Source organism: Oryx dammah, unplaced genomic scaffold (genome assembly GCF_014754425.2).
Source record: "Oryx dammah isolate SB20612 unplaced genomic scaffold, SCBI_Odam_1.1 HiC_scaffold_18, whole genome shotgun sequence".
In the NCBI taxonomy this organism is placed as follows: domain Eukaryota; kingdom Metazoa; phylum Chordata; class Mammalia; order Artiodactyla; family Bovidae; genus Oryx; species Oryx dammah.
In genome coordinates this window covers 28,067,164-28,086,893 of record NW_024070202.1, presented here as the reverse complement: position 1 = coordinate 28,086,893, position 19,730 = coordinate 28,067,164, and the positions used below count along the sequence as shown (strand labels likewise).

Sequence of the window (19,730 nt, the reverse complement as noted above, 5' to 3'; positions counted from 1 at the left end):
ACTCTCACAAAGGAAAAACACAAAATTCCTTTAATAGGATCCAGATTATAATGTTAAGCCAGTCCAAGGTCAGAGACACAAGGAATGCGGCTGCCTCATCCCTGACTGCCACCCCTGCTGGCCTCACTTGGACACTTGAGCACTCACCTCCTTACCTTCGCAGCTTCACTCACTCCTTCCTCCTCAGAGCTGGATTTGAGAGCCAGTGACTAGTGGATGCTACTGGGCTTTATAAAACCCAATAGTTCTTTAATGCAGGCTTCACAACGAGTGTGCCATCATTTAAATCCAAACGTTCAAAGACTATTTAATGAAATGAAATGGGACTAGTTCACCCTACACTGAATTAAAAGCAGTAAGTTCTCTTTTGTATGTTGGGAGAAATAACTAAACCAAATATTAAAATAGCTATCCTTGAATAGTGACACAATTATGTTCTTTTCATCTTTTTCAAATGTGCAAATTTCCAGATCTTTTTATAATAACTACATATTAGTTTTATACTTAAATCTTTTTCATGTAGACAAGAAGTTGTTCAAGTTATAAAATTTTAAAAAAAATACTTATTTGAAACATACCTACATAGAGATAAAAAGGAATTAAATGTCTTTCATAACTCTACAATTGTCATAAAAGTATAAAAGTTCAAGTCTTCAATATCATAAATGTACAAGTGACTTCCACAGTAGTCTTGCTGACATTTGGAAAGCCTCATATCTGAACTGTCCATCAGTGTAACTAAGTGAATATCTAACTTTGTTTATCATGCATATGTTTATTATTTTATTCTTCAATAAAATTAAGAATCTCTAATATAGCTACATTATTAGGAGAGATATTCAGTTCTTTTCCTTCCTAATAATACCAATAATCTTCATAAAAGTGTCACATGTTAGGAATTAACTACTTTTCATATGCATGAAATAACAATGTGATATACGATGTTGGAATATTAGATGTTGCAATAAACTGTCTCAAAGAATCAAGAGTGTTTTCTCAAGGTACTCCATCTATTTAGTTTGGTTAATCCAGTGTACTACCTTAGGTAACAACCACTCAGTTCAGTTCAGTTGCTCAGCTGTGACCTACTCATGGACTGCAGCATACCAGGCCTCTCTGTCCATCACCAACTCTTGGAACCTACTATAACTCATGTCTATCGCACTGGTGATGCCATCCAACCATCTCATCCTCTGTTGTCCCTTTTTCCTCCCACCTTCAATCTTTCCCAGCATCAGGGTCTTTTCCAATGAGTCAACTCTTCGCATGAGGTGGCCAAAGTACTGGAGTTTCAGCTTTAGCATCATTCCTTCCAAAGAACAACCAGGACTGATCTCCTTTAGAGTGGACTGGTTGAATCTCCTTGCAGTCCAAGGGACTCTCAAGAGTCTTCTCCAACACCACAGTTCAAAAGCATCAATTCTTCAGCACTCAGCTTTCTTTATCATCCAACTCTCACATCCATACACGACTACTGGGAAAACCATAGTTTGACTAGACGGACCTTTGTTGGCAAAGTAATGTCTCTGCTTTTTAATATGCTGTCTAGGTTGGTCATAACTTTTCTTCCAAGGACCAAGCATCTTTCAATTTCATGGCTGCAGTCACCATTTGCAGTGATTTTGGAGCCCCCTAAAATAAAGTCTCTCACTGTTTCCACTGTTTCCCCCTTTATTTGCCATGAAGTGATGGGACCAGATGCCATGATCTTAGTTTTCTGAATGTTGAGTATTAAGCCAACTTTTTCACTCTGCTCTGTCACTTTTTTAAAAAATTGTATATCAGTTTTATTTCAACTAAAAAAAAAACAGAAAATACTTTCAACTAAAGTACACAGAATGCTCAGTAATGATTTCACAACTAGAGTCAATTTGTGAGACCAGAATTTGAGATAAATACTTTAACCAGAGAAGAAGAGTTAGGCTATGCTGGAAGGTTAGTTTGTTGGTATCCTTCTAAAATTTCTGACAAGCAATTTCATCTGTACTGTGTTTTAAAAGCCCAAGCTGCTGTTTGGCAAGGATTCTTTTTTTTTTTCCTTTTTTTTTGGTGAGCCAGGAATTGCAGATTTTAATAAAGATGCATTCAGAGTTGGCTGAACATTCAACTGAATCCAACATTTCAGATACACGTGAAATGCCTCTGAACAACTTTATCTATTACATGATTGCATCTCAGTCAAAGGAAGACTTCCACTCCTGTGAGCCCTGCCTCTTACATATATTCTCACTATAATTCTATTTTATGTACTTTTGCCAAAGCCAAATTTCAACAAGGAAAACATAGAATACTGTGACTATTGGTGGGGGGCTACTGTTTTTTAGAACTGTAGCTCTCTCCTTTCTTTTCTTTTTGTTTTATTTTTTAAATTTAAATTTATTTATTTTAATTGGAAGCTAACTACTTTACAAAATTGTATTGGTTTTGCCATACATCAACATGAATCCGCCACAGGTGTAAACGTGTTCCCCATCCTGAACCCCCCTCCCACCTCCCTCCCCGTACCATCCCTCTGGGTCATCCCAGTGCACCGGCCCCAAGCATCCTGTATCCTGCATCAAACCTGGACTGGTGATCTGTTTTTTATATGATATTAAACATGTTTCAATGCCATTCTCCCAAATCATGCTCTTTCACTTTCATCAAGAGACTTTTTAGTTCTTCTTCACTTTCTGCTATAAGGGTGGTGTTATCTGCATATCTGAGGTTATTTATTGACATTTCTCCTGGCAATACTGATTTCAGCTTTTGCCTCTTCCAGCACAGCGTTTTCATGATGTACTCTGCATATAAGTTAAATAAGCAGGGTAATAATATACAGCCTCGATACACTCCTTTCCCATTTGAAACCAGTCTGTTGTTCCAGGTCCAACTTTAACTGTTGCTTCCTCACCTGCATACAGATTTCTCAAGAGGCAGGTCAGGTGGTCTGGTATTCCCATCTCTTGAAGAATTAACAAATTCTACTCTTAGGAAAATATGGAGGTAGATGATTAAGCAATGATGTCCACTCAACCATATGCATTACAATAACCATGCATTAGATTTTTCCACCTCCTTTCCTTCTCACTTCCACTTCTCTTTTCTCTCCCCAATCAATTTATATTTGTAAGATTGACTGGAGGATAAACATCCTTCAAGGCACAGCTCACTTACTACTTCTTCATAAAGGCTTCTCTCAATATCTGGATATAAAATATATACATACATATTTTTGAAAGAAAAAGATAGGATAGGAGACAAGGGCTACCAACATAATATGGGAAACTTAGAGTTGATCTATGGAGGGGAAAACTTGAAGTTAAGTGCAAATCTATAAAGAGGGAGCCACAAAAAGCAAGATGACTATCAAAATAAACTGGCCAAAGAGAAAATACCCAGAGAGCCTGACATCTATGAGTCACTCAGACCAACAGTCAGATTTTTCCCCCCATCTTCCCTCAGTAGACTCACCAGTCAAAAGCCCCTCTCAGTAACACAGAGTTCTCAACTATCTTTTTGGTGCCCCTTTCTCAGATACGATGGACTGTGTGAAGAAAGTCTCTAGCATAAATGACAACAAAACTAACATGCCAACAGATGAATAAAAGAAAGGGAACTCAGCAAATGAGAGAGAATGCAGGGAAGAGAATATAATTACAGAAATTTGGATTACTCTCAAAGACATAAGATGGTACATAATGAAAAGAAGGTGTTATTAAAAAAAAGAAATAGCAAACAAAATGTGTAATAGACTGTTTAGAAGATAAATTTGATAAATTCTCTCAGACAGTATAGCATGAAACAGAGATGTGAAAAAAATGGCAAGAAACTTGAAGGACCCGTTTAGGAAATCAACATATGAAGGAAAAATCTACAGAAAAAATTTAAAAACTTATAATCTCGTGTACATCCAAGATGCAAAACTGAGAGCACATAATTTCGGACATTCAAAATATCAAAACAAAAAGAAAATATCTCCCACAAATACAAAAGAAGGTAGTGAATGCCCCCATCAAAATGAAGGTATAAACTGAAAAAGAGAATGAGATACAAACCATTCCATCCAATAAAACATTTTTATAAATGTTCAATTTTGCCTCAAAAAAAAAATTATTCTAACCTTAGAAGAAAAGAGTAAAAATTTGGCCTGCAAATTCACACAGGCTTTTAAAATGTTTATTTCACAGGATTAATCCTGTATATTTGAATTCACTCCAAAAATATGAAAAAAAAGAAAATTTGGAAAAAAGAAGTTCAAAATGGAGAAAGGAGTAGTACATCAAGGTTGTATATTGTTAACCTGATTATTTAACTTACATGCAGAGTACATCATGCGAAATGTTGGGCTGGATTAGTCACAAGCTGGAAACAAGATTGCTGGGAAAAATATCAATAAACTCAGATATGCAGATGACACCACCCTTATGGCAGAAAGTGAAGAGGAATTAAAGAGTCTCTTGATAAAGGTCAAAGAGGAGAGTGAAAAAGTTGGCTTAAAACTCAACATTCAAAACATGAAGATCATGGCATCCAGTCCCATCACTTCATGGCAAATAGACAGGGAAACAATGGAAACAGTGAGAGACTTTATTTTCTTGGGCTCTAAAATCACTGTAGACTATAACTGCAGCCATGAAATTAAAAGACACTTGCTCCTTGGAAGAGAAGCAAGGACAAGCCTAGACAGCATATTAAAAAGCAGAGACATTACTTTGCCTAAAAAGGTTCATATAGTCAAAGCTATGGTTTTTCCAATAGTCATGAATGGATGTGAGAGCTGGACAATAAAAAAGGCTGAGTGCTGAAAAACTGATGCCTTCAAACTGTGGTGCTGGAGAAGACTCTTGAAGTCTTAAAGACATCTTAAAGTCCCTTGGAGAGCAAAGAGATTAAGCCAGTCCATCTTAAAGGAAATCAACCCTGAATATTTGTTGGAAGGACTGATGCTGAAGCTGAAGTTTCAATACTTTCAATACTTTTGACCATCTGATGCAAAGAGCCAACTCATTAGAAAAGTCCCTGATGCTGGGAAAGATTGAGGTAGGAGGAGAAGGGAACAACAGAGGATGAGATGGCTGGATGGCCTCACTAACTTAATGGACATGACTTTGTGCAAACTCTGGAACACAGTGAAGGACAAGGAAGCCTGGCATGCTACAGTCCATGGGGTTGCAAAGAGCCAGACCCAACCGAGAGACTGAACAACAACATCACTTTAAATGCCTTCCATTTAAAAATATATATGTTTAGAGTTGCGTTCGAGTGGTAGTTGTTTGTTGAATAAGTTAGTGATGCATGATTATAAGAGTTGTATGACACCATGCTTACTGAGTGCCTACTATGTTGTAAATACTGTTTGGCTTAAAGATGTCCTAAATTTTGAACTAAATCTTATTTATTTTTCTATTATTAGTATTAAACTCTTTCATGTTCAGTTCTCTTTTAAACTGATGAAACTAAGGCACCACAGATCTCTTTTAAACAGATTTTTCTTAAGCAAATCTTAAATATTCAAAAGCATTCATTTAAAATTTTATCTGAATAACTGGGTTTTCTGGTAAAAGACAGGGAACGATGCATATGTGTTAGTCCCTCATCTTATCCCAATATCCCACTGAAAGAAAACTATAAAAATATACAAATGAACTCATAGTTTTAAATATAAACCAGCTAGGTAGATACAGAAAAACCTTTAGATATGTGTGTATACATGGGTTATTATGTATTTCCTAAAAGCAATGACAGTGCAGTGGCAAAGAGTACAGTTAGCATCAGTCTTCAAAAAAAAAAAAAAAAAGGTTCAGGGATCCTTGGAGAACTGGCTGATTCCAGGACTACAGCAGGGAAAATACAAGATCTTTCTGGAACATCAGGTGACAAAAAATAATAAAATGCTCAGAAAGAGATGGGCATGTTAGCAGGGCATAAAAGCCAAGGTAACAGAGCTCCCAATGGCCAAAGGTGAGACAATCTGATGAACAAAACAAATAATGACATTATTGGATTATAATCCATAGAATCAAGTCCAAGAGTTCTCACAGAAATTAAAAAATAATAGAAGAAACACAGAAAAGAAAAAAAATACCTCCGCCTTACAGAAAAATTTCAACTAATAAGTACAGAAGAATTGAGGTAAATAGAAAATAACTATTTGAATAAACTATTACTACCATCAAGTAATCAAGATTAGTATCTCCAGTCTCCTGTGATAAGACATATTAATATCACTAGTCTCTGAGACAGGAGGATCAATTCTGTAGTATTCTTGCTAAAAACATACAAGCTCAAATCTAATCATTAGAAAATATCAGACAAACCCAAATTGAGAGACCCTTGACAAAATACAATGACCAGTACACTTTAAAAGTCGTGGTCAGGAAAGCCTAAGGGCTCGCTACAGATCGGGGGAGACCAAGGAGACATGACAGCCGAGTGCAACGTGAGGCTTTGGACTGGACCCTGAATAGCAAAGGGGAAAGTGCAGTCCCATATAAAGATTGCAGCTTAGCTAAGAGTAGTACCCAGATATTCATTTCTTAATTTTGAAAACTGCACTGTGGTTTTATAAGTTTCTAAGATTATAGAAAGCTGGGTGTAGGGCATGTAGGAGCTCTGTGATATTCTTGTAACTTTTCCATAAGTGCAGCAGTACTTTAAAATAAAATACTGCCAAGTATCAGAATCACCCACCCCCCAAAAACATAATATATGTGTAACAAAAACTGAAGATAGGAGAGTTGGCAACAAATAGATATTTTAAATAAATCTCCAGAAAAGGGGAACTGACCAAGTGCATATGAAAAGAATGAAACAAAAAAGGTTACCATAGAAGAGGTGAGATACACTCAATAGAACCCCACTGAAGAAACAGGGATGGTGAAAGAAAAAGAGGCAGGTCTGAAAATAATAAAGTTTTAAAATGTTAGCTGGTTAAGAGGACCAGGACTAAAGCTCAACACCTTAATTACCTTTCCTCTATGCCAACAACCAGTATTTAACCCCAGGCAAAACATTCACATGATTCTTTCTTAAGAAAAGGATATCTAGAGAAAGCCAAGCCTTTTTATGTGAATACTGTCCCCCCAAATGCAGTCATTTAGGAAGATACAGGTGACTCAGTGGGTAAAGAATCCACGTACAGTACAGGAGACACAGATTTGATCCCTCGGTCAGAAAGATCCCCTGGAAGAGGAAATAACAACCCACCCCAGTATTCTTGCCTGGAGAAGCCCATGGACAGAGGAGCCTGGCGGCTTACAGTCCATGGGGTCACAAAGTGTCGGGCACAGCTGACTGAGCAAGCAAAGGAAGATACTTAGACCACAAGCCATCTTCTAGAATGTGAACCCTAAGTGCGATTTGTCCACCTATACACTCTAATCCATACTGGCTGACACAGAACAGCTGACTGATCCATTTACACAAGCACAGGAAAAACTGACACCAGTTACTATTTTCATAAATGTCAATGGCAAAGTAGGAATTTCCCAACATAAGGAGACTCAGCAGAATGAAGAAAAAAAAAGTTTAAAATAAACGTAAATATTAACAGCCCTGGACAAAACAGAGATAGGTCAGGAACAGAAGTAATAATCTCAAGGAGATTCAAGAAAGCATTTTATCTTTAAAACACAGATATGCTGTTATGAAAAAGAACAATTGAAGAACAAGGAAAGAACTTAAAGATAAAAACTACAGTTGTATAAATTAGTAAGGAATCTGAAGAAGTAAAATTGAAATAGTCCCCTATAAGAGGAAGCAAATAGATAAAATATATAATAATAAGTGCAAAAATAGACATGAATGATCAATGTAGAAGCCTTGTATTTGAATAACAGGATCCGTGAGAATGCTGAGGAGGAATTTTTCAACTAATACTAGAAGATAATTTTAGGAGCTGAAAAATGACTAAAGTCTACAGATTTGATAAGTTCAACCAGTGCCAAGCTCTATCTATAACAACAAATACACACTTATACATATTCTCAGGAAATTTCAAATCCCTAGAGTTCCTTAAAAAAAAAAAAAAAAGTCACCCTCAAAAGAGATGAAGGATGAGAGTGACATCAAAATTCTAACCAGCAACACTGACTGTCCTAATATTCTGAGGGAAAATTATTTTTAAACTTTAATTCACTTCCAGCCATTATGCACTGGGATTCAAGTATGATACTTAAAAAAAAATATTTTTGGCAAGGCTGGATCTTCACGCTACATGGTCATCTCTCTAGTTGCAGCAAGTGGGGGCTACTCTCTAGGAGCAGTATGTGGACCTCTCACTGCAGTGGCTTTTCCTGTTGCAGAGCATGGGTTCTAGAATGAGCAGGCTTCAGTAATTCTGGCACGTATGCCCAGTACTTGCAGCTCCCAGCTCCTGGGCTCAAGAGCACGGGCTCAGTAGTTGTGGTGCACGGGGCCTTAGTTGCTCCATGGTATGTGGGGTCTTCCTGGACCAGGGATCAAACTCGTGTCTCCCGCCTTGGTGGGTAACTTCTTCACCGCTGAGCCACCAAGGAAGCCCTCAAGTATGTTATTAATACTTAAAAATACTTTAAGACATGTAAGGTCTCAAAAGCATAATTCCAAAGCCACTTTCTAAATAACACACTTGAGAACGTAGTTCTACAAAGGAAGGAAGTAATCAAAGAAACACAGGCATAGGACCAAAGTAATAGTGTGTGTAACACAAGAGAATGATGAAGAGGGCCCGCTGATGATTTGTACACAAATTTCTTTGCTGGATAACAAATGACTGAAGCAATAATAATGGTATCTATGCTTTTCCATCTCCTGACCACTGGAGACTCTGTCGTGCTCTCCTTAAGAAGCAGTCCTCCTCCTCCATTCCTGTATGTCTGCTTCCCAAGCAAGGCTCATGCTAGAGAGAGTATATCAAGCTTATAAACAGGGAACAGACTTGTGGACACAATGAGGGGAGGGATGGGGGACAAACTGAGAGAGCAGCTTGGAAACACATATATTACCGTACATACAATAGATAGCCAGTGGGAATTTGCCGTGATGATGCAGGGAGTGAGCTCAAACCTGGTGCTTTGGGGCAACCTAGAGGGATGGGGTAAAAACCTAGAGGGAAATAGATGGGGAAATAGTGGAAACAGTGTCAGACTTTATTTTGGGGGGCTCTATAATCACTGCAGATGGTGACTGCAGCCGTGAAATTAAAAGACGCTTACTCCTTGGAAGAAAAGTTATGACCAACCTAGATAGTATATTCAAAAGCAGAGACATTACTTTGCCAACAAAGGTCCATCTAGTCAAGGCTATGGTTTTTCCTGTGGTTATATATGGATGTGAGAGTTGGACTGTGACGAAGGCTGAGCGCCGAAGAATTGATGCTTTTGAAGAGTGGTGTTGGAGAAGACTCTTGAGAGTCCCTTGGACTGCAAGGAGATCCAACCAGTCCATTCTGAAGGAGATCAGCCCTGGGATTTCTTTGGAGAGAATAATGTTGAAGCTGAAGCTCCAGTACTTTGGCCACCTCATGGGAAGAGTTGGGTCATTGGAAAAGACCCTGATGCTTGGAGGGATTGGGGGCAGGAGGAGAAGGGGACAACAGAGATGAGATGGCTGGATGGTGTCACAGACTCAATGGACGTGAGTCTGAGTGAACTCCAGGAGTTGGTGATGGACAGGGAGGCCTGGCGTGCTGCGATTCATGGGGTCGCGAAGAGTCGGACACGACTGAGCGACTGAACTAAACTGAGAGGGATGGGGTGGGGTGGGAGGTTGGAGAGAGATTCAAGAGGGAAGAGACATATGTATACCCATTTCTGATTCATGTTGATGTAAGGCAGAGACCAACACAATGTTGTAAAGCAATCATCTCCCGATTAAAAATTAAATAAATAATACTATTAGTATTACTACCACTTCTACTACTAATACTAAAAGGAGACATAGATCAGGTGATTAGACACTAAACACAGTAAGGAGAAAAGAATCCCATTCTGGATTTCTTTCTATGAAATACTGATACTCTTAGTTGCTCAGTCGTGCCCAACTCTTTGTGACCCCATGGACTGCAGCCCACCAGGCTCCTCTGTCCATGGGATTTTCTAGGCAAGGATACTGGAGTGGTTTGCCATTTCCTTCTCCAGGGGATCTTCCTGATCCAGGGATCAAACCTGGGTCTCCTGCACTGCAGGCAGATTCTTTACCCACTGAGTTACCAGGGAAGTCCCTTTCTATAAAAATGTGATTCTAATGTGAAACCTCCGTAGCTAGAATCAGATTTCTGGTTTTATTTCAACTCTCGTCAATGGCCAAAGAACTGCCTGCACTGATGTTGAGTCATGTCCTGGGCCTAATTGAACACCGCTAGTGATTTCCCATGATTCACTTCAGCCTCTGTCAAGTCAACAGCATGCTATGCTAGTCACTCCTTCGGCAAGCCCTGTGCAAGGGAGCATGCTCTGCTCTGGCTTTATGGAAAAGAAAAGCTTGCTTCCTCGGCCTTCAACTCAAAATTTAAAGCATTTCAGAGCATTTTAAATTCTAGAGGTATTTCCCTGGTGGTCCAGTGGCAAAGATTCCATGCTGCCAATTCAGGGGGCCAGGTTCAATCCCTGGTCAAGAAACTAGATCCCACATGCTGCAACTAAAAATTCCACACACCACCACAAAGATCAATGATCCTGCATGCAGCAATGAAGACCCAGTCCAGCCGAATCAATATTTCAAAAATACAGTTACTCAGTATTTTTATATTCATTTAGCAGTCATTTATTGAGCCCTTATTACATGAGAGGCACTAGGATTGTCCCCAGATTCAAAGATATGAATAAGCTGAAGTAGCTAGGAAATGTGTCTTTGTAGTATAGTATGGTAGGAATTCAGGCACAAATAATGTACCAAGAGACAGAAGTGTATGGGTAGACAACAGGGAGGAAGGTGGTATGAAGGAAGTTCACCTGAAGAATGGACACAAAAAGGGAATTCAGACATCAGTGTAAGAGATTGCTAGGAAGTAAAATTAGGGAGGTCAGTTTAGGCAGATGGATTAGCAAGTACAAAGGCATGGACATCTGAAAGGACATGGAGCCTTGTGAAAACCGTCCAGAATGACTGGAGCATATGATGTACATAGCAGAGGGGGTCTGTGAAGGCCAGCAGATCCCAGGCCCTACCCATCTGAAACAGGAGAGCCTGATGCTGAGGAAACCAGGGGCTGAGGGTGTCAAGTGTTTCAAGAACTGGAGTAGACCACAGTATAAAAGCATCACAAAGCTCACCCCAGTCACTTTCCTGACTCAGCACATCTGACCCAACCACCTGCAACGTGCCATGCACCGCTGGAAGGCCAGGGTTAAGAGTAGACAGAATCTCTGCTCTCTTGCCTTCATGGAGTTTGCACGCCAATGGAGGAGAAAGAGAGTGTGTCACAAATAAGCAAGTGTATAGTAAGGACTAAGGTGAGAAATAACATAGACAAAGTCACAGGAGGTGGTGCACATTTAGACATGGGTGTTCAGAGAAGGCTGCTTGGCAGTGGTGACACCGAACAGAGAGCTGCACCGTGAGGAGTGAGGAGGAAGTGCAGCCTGAGGGAACAGTGAGTGCACGGGACCCGGAGTGGGAGCATCTCTAGTGTCTTCATGTCAGCCCACGAGGTCACTGCGGCTAGTGCAAAGGGCATACTGCAAGGAAAGATGGTTGGAAGTGGGGCTAGAAAGGTGGCATGAAGTCAGTGTGGGGCCTTCTAGGATATCATGACTTTGGATTTCATTTTGAACAAGGGAAACTGAGAAGTTTTGAGCAGGGCAGCGGTATGATGTGATTTATATAATTTCTGACCTCGTCAATGAAGCAAAGTACTTAAAAATGTGCTTGAAAATGATGAGGTCCTTTTGACACTTGAGGCAGCAGATTCTGATTCCCTGTATAATTTATAATGACATTATAAATTTCATTATTCAATGCACATTACATAAATTACTTTATTTAAACAATGTAAATGTGAGTTATAGGTGAAAATCTAAGCCTACATTTTTCTTTCTAGTTTAATTGTAAGTCACTGCTTAAAAGCATCAGATTATAAAATTAAACATTTTCAAATGGTATAGGGACTTATTTTTAGGTTTTTCTTACAAAATTAAAATGCACATTAGAGCATGCACGCTTTTTCATCCATCTGTACATGTTTGTGCACACAGTTCAGGAGGAGAATGCTCCCAACAAAACGCCTCATGAAGAGTTCATGCTTGGTGACGCGGTCAAGGCAGCACATCAAAGAACAGCTGCTAACCAGACTCCGGGCAGCGGTTGTGGTGGCTGGGCTTCAGGATGGCCCCCAGCACCTCGCTCACCACTGGACCAGTGCCCTTCTGGGAGAGTACCAAAGGAAGGGATTACCATGGGTATTTGCGAAGAGGGTCAGTGCTGGGAGCTCCAAACACACCAAGTATAACTGGTGTTCTCCACCAACACCGACCAGAGCAAGGCTGCTCTTCTTCCTGAACCTTTACCCTCCATTTCTTCACAAAGCCACAAAGCAACACACACGCACAGACGCACGCATGCACACACACACACACACACACACACACACACACACTGGTCCTTTCTCCTTTTCATCATCCTCCTTTTTCTTCACTGATGTGATTTTCCACCTCTGGCATCCCCCTTTCTCTCTCTCTCAGACCCATGTCCAGTCCATCAGGGCACCCTGTTGTCTAGACTTTCAAACTATTCAGAAATTTACCACATCTAAACACCTCCATTGTCACTGCCCTGGCCTGTGTGTACATTCTTACCCTGGATTACACCTGTAGCCTCCGGAGAAGTACCCCTATTATCTCTCTTTACTACCCTCTGGAACACATTCTCTCAAAACAGCAGCCAGGTTGATATACTTAATGAAGTCTGCATCATATTTCTCAGGGTAAAAATAAAGGGCTTTTATGACCCATGTCTCCACACAGTGAGGCTGTCCAGCATCTCTGAGCCCATCTCTTACCACTCTCTGCCAGAACTCTCCTCACAAACACGCCAGACACACTCCGGCCATCGGGGTTTGACTACAGCTCTTCCCGCTGCCTGGAGTGCTCCTTCCTGAGATGACTAACTCCCCACCCTCACTCCAATAGTTGCTCAAATATTATTTTCTCATAAAGACATTTCCCTAACACCTGTTCTCACATCTACTCCCCAACTCTCTCACCCATAACTCTTTTATTCTGCTTTTTTTCCCCCCAAATCACTTATCTTCCAAGTGAAAGTGAAAGTCACTCAGTCATGTCCAACTCTTTGTGACCCCGTGGACTATACAGTCCATGGAATTCTCCAGGCCAGAATACTGGAGTGGGTAGCCATTCCCTTCTCCAGGGGACCGTCCCAATCCAGTGATCAAACACAGGTCTCTCATTACAGGAGGATTCTTTCCCAGCTGAGCCACCAGGGAAGCCCAAAAAGTGAAAGTGAAAGTCACTCAGTCATGTCTGACTCTTTGCTACCCCAGGGACTATGCAGTCCATGGAATTCTCCAGGCCAGAATACTGGAGTGGGTAGCTGTTCTCCTATCCAGGGGATCTTCCCAACCCAGAGAGCAAACCCAGGTCTCCCACATTGCAGGTGGATTCTTTTATCAGCTGAGCCACCAGGGAAGCCCAGGAATACTGGCGTGGGTAGCCTATCCCTTTTCCAAGGGATTGTCCCTAGCCAGGAATAGAACCAGGGTCTCCTGCATTGTAGGCAGACTCACACTTGGTAGACACTCAATAAATAGGTGTTGAATGGAATGTCGAATAATAGTTCCTACAATTTTTCATGCTTTCAGCTCATGTTTTCTTGGTCTTTCATTCTTTCTCAAGCTTCTCTACATTTCACAAATCAATACTGAAATGAAATAAATGATGCCTCTCCTTCAAAGGGCACCAGATTCTGCAATGTTTTCCACTGCCTGCCATCTAATTGAATTATTTGGCTTCAATTACAATTGTAGAGGAGTAGAAAGATTCCAACTCAAGACATCCAGTTGCTGTTCTTGGCACTGTTCTTAATTGTGTGACCTCAGTAAATTATCTTTCCTCAACTATAAACTGGCCGTGGTAGGGGGAAGGTTGGGCAGAGAGAGGAGATTCACTTAAATGGTCCCTAAAGTCATATGCAGTTCTCACACTTGTTATGTCTCAGACCTAATACATCAAAGGGATACTTTCCCCTCCACCTTATTCTTGTTCTCTCGCAATTTTTTTTGATAAGAAAAACCACTGCCCGGATTGGGAGAGAAGGAGTGATGTATTTGCTTGAAGGTGGCCCAAAGGTATAAAGTTCCAGTTATAAAATGACTAAGTTCTGAGGTGATTATGTATAGTGTGGTGATGGTTCTTGTCCTGAATATTTGAAAGTTGGTAAGAGTACATCTCTGGCTTCCCTGGTGGCTCAGATGGTAAAGAATGTGCCTGTGGGAGACCCAGGTTCAATCCCTGGGTAGGGAAGATCCCCTGGAGAAGGGAATGGCAACCCACTCCAGTGTTCTTGCCTGGAGAATTTCATGGAAAGAGGAGTCTGGCGAGCTTCAGCCTATGAGGTTGCAAAGAGTCTGACATGACTGAAGTGACTAACACTTTCAAGAGTAGATCCCAAAGATTCTCATTAGAAGAGGAAAAAATTGTAACTATATGAGATGATGGATGTGAATTAATCTTATTGTGGTTATCATTTTTCAACATATATGTATGTACCAAAATGTTATGTTATACACCTTAAACATACAATGCTGCATGGCAGTTATACCAATAAAACCGGGGAAAAAAAAAAAGAGAGAAAAGAAAAACGATTTTCTGAACTCAACATCCTTTTTGATCAACATCTTTGTAAAGTATGAACTGATTTGCCCTTTTATTTTCAGGTCAGTTCTGAAGTGTGTTTTTCCTTTGATGACTTTGGACACTGTAGTCGAGAGAAAACTAATTCACAGCAAGTATAAAGTATTTCCACTAAATTCTTAAATTGAATTCTTTAGATTTTTTAAAAGTAGTACTTCTAAGAAAATTAGAGGTCTAAATATGACATCTAATGCGTTTATATTATTTTGCTACATTAAGATGTTAAGCACAGTATACTGTTTTTAAAAGACTAAATCCTTGATGAGAATAAAGAAACTATGCACAAATAGTACATTTTTAAAGTTTGCATAATAATAGCTCTAAATCTTGTTACATTGTTTCATTTAAATGTGTATCATAATACCACACAATGTATTCTAACTAGGAAAATACATGTATATATAATCTTACTAAATATATGAGTGTGTATATATATGGGGCTTAAATATCTAATTTCATATATATATATTTATATGTTCCTAGCCCATACAGTTAATTCTTTTAATTACAGTTTTAAATGTGACATTTAGTAAGTTTATATCACTTTAGTACATTAAAATGTCAATGCTAATTTTAGAATTCTGTTTTAAAAAAAGAATATTTTAAGCGACTAAGGGACTTTCCTTGCTTAAGATGTGTCATATAACCAGTAATAGTTCTGACTAATTCAGAGATATTACTCAATCTTTCTCTGAGCTGAGAGTTGAGAGAAAAATCCTCAACAGTGGCTCTTCCTGGTTTGGGACATTGTCACTGACTGTCATATTATATGATTATATTTGGTGTTTTTCTGAACATAGAGCAATGCTAGCTTCCTAGGCAAAATCCTAAACTCAAGTATAGCAAGCTGAGAAAAATTGTAAGATTGCTAGTCTCAAAATGGATAAAGTGACTCATTAATTACCATATAAAACTACAGTGATAATTGAATCAAGATATTTGCTTTTGTTGAACTCTATATTTAAATTTGGTTTAGAAAAATTAACAAATCAGAATTAGAATAATTATATATTCTATAATTTTGGTGTTATTAGAAGTAATTTAAGAATTAATATTTAAATTTTATTAAAATGAACCTTTTGCTTTGAAATACAGAAAGAAATGTATATATGTTTATATATGTCCCTTTCCAATCATTATTTTATGAAAGGATATCAATACCATGCATTTTAATATGTCAAAATGTGGCTATAATTTTGCAACAGCGGTCTTCAAGAAATATTTTATTATGATTCCAAATGTGGGTCCAGTAACTTGCAGATGATCTTATGTCTTTAGTTTAATGTGTGTGTGCATGCTAAGTCACTTCAGTCATGTATGACTCTTTGTGACCCCATGAACTATAGCCTGCCAGGCTTCTCTGTCCATGGGATTCTCCAGGTAAGAATACTGGAGTGGGTTGTCATTCCCTCCTCCAAGCACAATCCCCACCCAGGGATTGAACCTGAGTCCCTTATGCCTCCTGCATTGGCAGATGGGTTCTTTACCACTAGCACAACCTGGGAAGCCCCATTAGTTTCTTAAGTGTTGCTAAATCAGTTCTTCCTAAAAGCTATGGCTGGAAAGGAACAGTTGCTCTGCTACTATCCAGTTAACAAAGTACCCAGTTGCGGGTATCCAAAGGACTAGGATCTTCACCAGATAATGCACTAGAACCACCGATTCCTTCCAGGAATCTTTTCAAAACTGCCTGTGTCTATGCAAGCAGGTGGTTACTTCTCTTTGGTAGGTGGACACCTACCAAGATACTAGCTCCGTAGCAGGTCTTCCACTCTGACTCTCACACCTGTCTACCTTATTACTCCTTCCTCTCTTTCTTCCTTTCTTTCTCACTCCTCCTTTCTTTCTTCTCTTCCTTTTCTCTCCTTTATTTTTTCAAAATTTTCTTTTTTTCTAAAGACCAATTTATTCTTAAAAGTCATGATAATAATTTAAGAAGAATCTAGAGAAAATCGGATACAAACTGGAACACAGTTTTTTCACCTGTGTGCCTTAGGTGAAGATCAATTAGATAACTGAAGAAGAAAGTCCATTGAGAGATAATACAGTCCACATACACAGGCAAGACAGCGAGGCAGAACAAGCCTCTGCAACATGCATCTTTCCAAACCTTTGTTTATTTTCATCTCCATGGCAACCTAGTGGTTGTAAAATATGGTCATAATAAGTGGAAAATAGAACACAAATGATAGTAAAAAGTTCTTATATTCAAACAGCAGAGAATTGTTTAGAGAATTCAGAAATGCTGATTTTTAAAAAATGGGCTCATAGCAGGAAAAACGTCTACCTAAGTCAATAGTAAATTTCCCCTCCAGAGGGACCATGACATGGCTGTGACACATGCACTTTGGAAACTTAATTATGTGCCCATTTCTTGTTATTACTTTCTTTATCCAAAAAAAAATCCCTAAAGAGATTTTACTACCATCAAATCAGTCATAGGGATTTCTCTGCTTTCAGTGGGGTGCAATGAGGAGCTTAGTATACATATTGCGTTTCCCATCATGCTATGAGCACAGAATATTCTTTCTGTAAAGTTTAAATGGACCTCTCTTTGGTCTTTGCACAAGTGATTGCATTCCATAAAATATTATTGCATAAAGTCAAAGCACCCTGGCTAGAAATTGAATTCACTATTCTAATAAAATCCAATTGAGAATACACACACACACACACACACACACACACAAACACTTTAAAGAGAATTTTAGCCTTTATATTTCTTCTCAAAGAAGAGAAGATAGAGCTCTGTAGGCATAAAAAGAAGGAAAAAGAAAGGTCAAACTTTAAGTTAATGTTCAGTGGTTTATAGAATTCACAAAACAAATTACAGCATGACATCCTTTTCAAGGAACTGTTTGTGTCTTCGGAAAAAGTGTGTATTATTTTTGGTGAAGTCTATCTTTTGATGTGGCCTTTCTGAGGGAAGCAGCAGCATCAAGATTTTTTCTTTTAATTGCGTAACAATATGAGATGAACAAGACAAAAGGCAAGCTCATTTAGTAATTCACTTCCCTGAGGCATAGCCAGAAAGAGGCTGAGAAGGAAGGAAGAACTTGGGCACCAAATGCAGCTCTGAAGTGCAAGTCATTATCTCCTCTATTAGGAGACCAGTTCAAGATCTAGGAGCTCTAATTTGATCCATATCTAATTAGACAAAAGTGTAGAATAACCCCCAAAGTAAAGAAATAGTTAAGATGAAATATAAAATAAACAACATTGTTCTCATTTGAAAAATTAAAAGTAACCATTTATAATAATTTATGTATCCAACTAAATATTCATAAATACTCAAACAGATCTTTAAAATTACTATTCAGAATTGACATGTAAGAAATCAATATGAATAGCCATTAAATATTTTTGTAAAAATCTACCTTATTAGTAATCAGAGAAATGTAAATTAACAAAAATATGCCATTTCCTGCTTATCCTAATTTTTTAAAACATTAATATTTTATATCCGTAAAGGTGAATTGAAATTGGGACTCACATATGTTACTGGTAGGGTTATAAATGTTTAACGCCCTTTTTAGAAATCAATTAGGCAGTTTAAAAAAAACTTTAAAAAAATAACATATCTGCTAACTGATAGTTTAGCTTCTACAACCTTTTCTTTAAAGAAAAAATCACATTTAAATGAGGACAAATTTAAGTCTGACCTATAGTTAAAATGCTGAGAATCTGCTAAAGGTCCATCATTCGGGAAGTGATTAAATAATATTACGCAGCTCTTAGAAATTTTGTTGTTATTTGACTTAAATAATAGAAGGGTTTATATTCATAATTTGAGTTTAAGTGTGTTTTAAGAATAATGAATGACATGAGGAAAATGCTGGTATTGCTGATGTTAAAATGCAACAGTCAAAATACATGTGAAAGATAATGAAATATGCAAAATTATTAGATTATACCTATATACTGGAATTCTAAGAAATATTTTCTATTTTACTCTTTATACTTTTCTATATTTTCCATGTTTTCCATAATGAACAAGTATTAATTTTATAATCAGTATAATAGCTTGGCCACTATCATTAGTAATTAAAAATTAAAATCACTTTATATAAGATTTATTAATAAGCAGAGATTTTTTATTCTATTTTCTTTTTCATTAGTTGAGGATGAAAAGAATACTACCTACCAAAATCTGGGAGGTTAAATGTGATATATGGTTACATTTATATAAGAGAAAATGCTATTTTAAAAGCCCTATACATTTCTGTAAAATGTTACTTTTTTTTCCTTTCTGAGCATCACAGGTGGCTCAGATAGTAAAGAATCCACCTGCAATGCAGGAGAGCCAGGTTTGATCCCTGGGTCAGGAAGATCTTCTGGGGAAGGAAATGGCAACCCACTCCAGTATCCTTGACTGGAGAATTCCATGGACAGAGGAGCCTGGTGGGCCACAGCTCATGGGGTAGCAGAGTCAGACACAACTGACTAACGCTTTTCACTTTCATGTATTTTTCTACTATTACATTTAATTAGCTAAGACATTAGATTACCATTACCAAGATGGCTTCCAGAAAACAAAGAATTTCTCCAATGGGCATTTGCAACCAGAATCAAAGTCAAAATTCTAGAAATCTTACAAGGATTTCAATTCAACTTCCTCAAAAGGAACATAATTTAAATTAAGATTTAATATTTACTCAAAAATATTACGTTGTTAATTGTCACAGTCATTCTAAAATCATTACACTATCTTTTGTGAAAAGGATTATGGGTGATGATTCTTTGGTATTTCCATTTTCCAACTTTTTTCTAACATATTTTCTGTTACCAACCCAAATTATGAATATACGTCCTTCTATTATTTAGGTAAATCCTAGAAATACAGGGAACTTGAAACAAAACATTGGGCACTTTACCTTTTGAGGAGAAGAAGGAAGTCAGATC

The 19,730-nt window shown here is 38.3% G+C and overlaps 1 protein-coding gene across 5 annotated transcripts in view; it reads right to left on the bottom strand.

Annotated features, from left to right (window-relative positions):
- The window catches only part of HDAC9 (histone deacetylase 9), a 599,202-nt gene that overhangs the window by 137,277 nt on the left and 442,195 nt on the right, over positions 1-19,730 (bottom strand). The gene's annotated exons all lie outside the window — the stretch shown is intronic.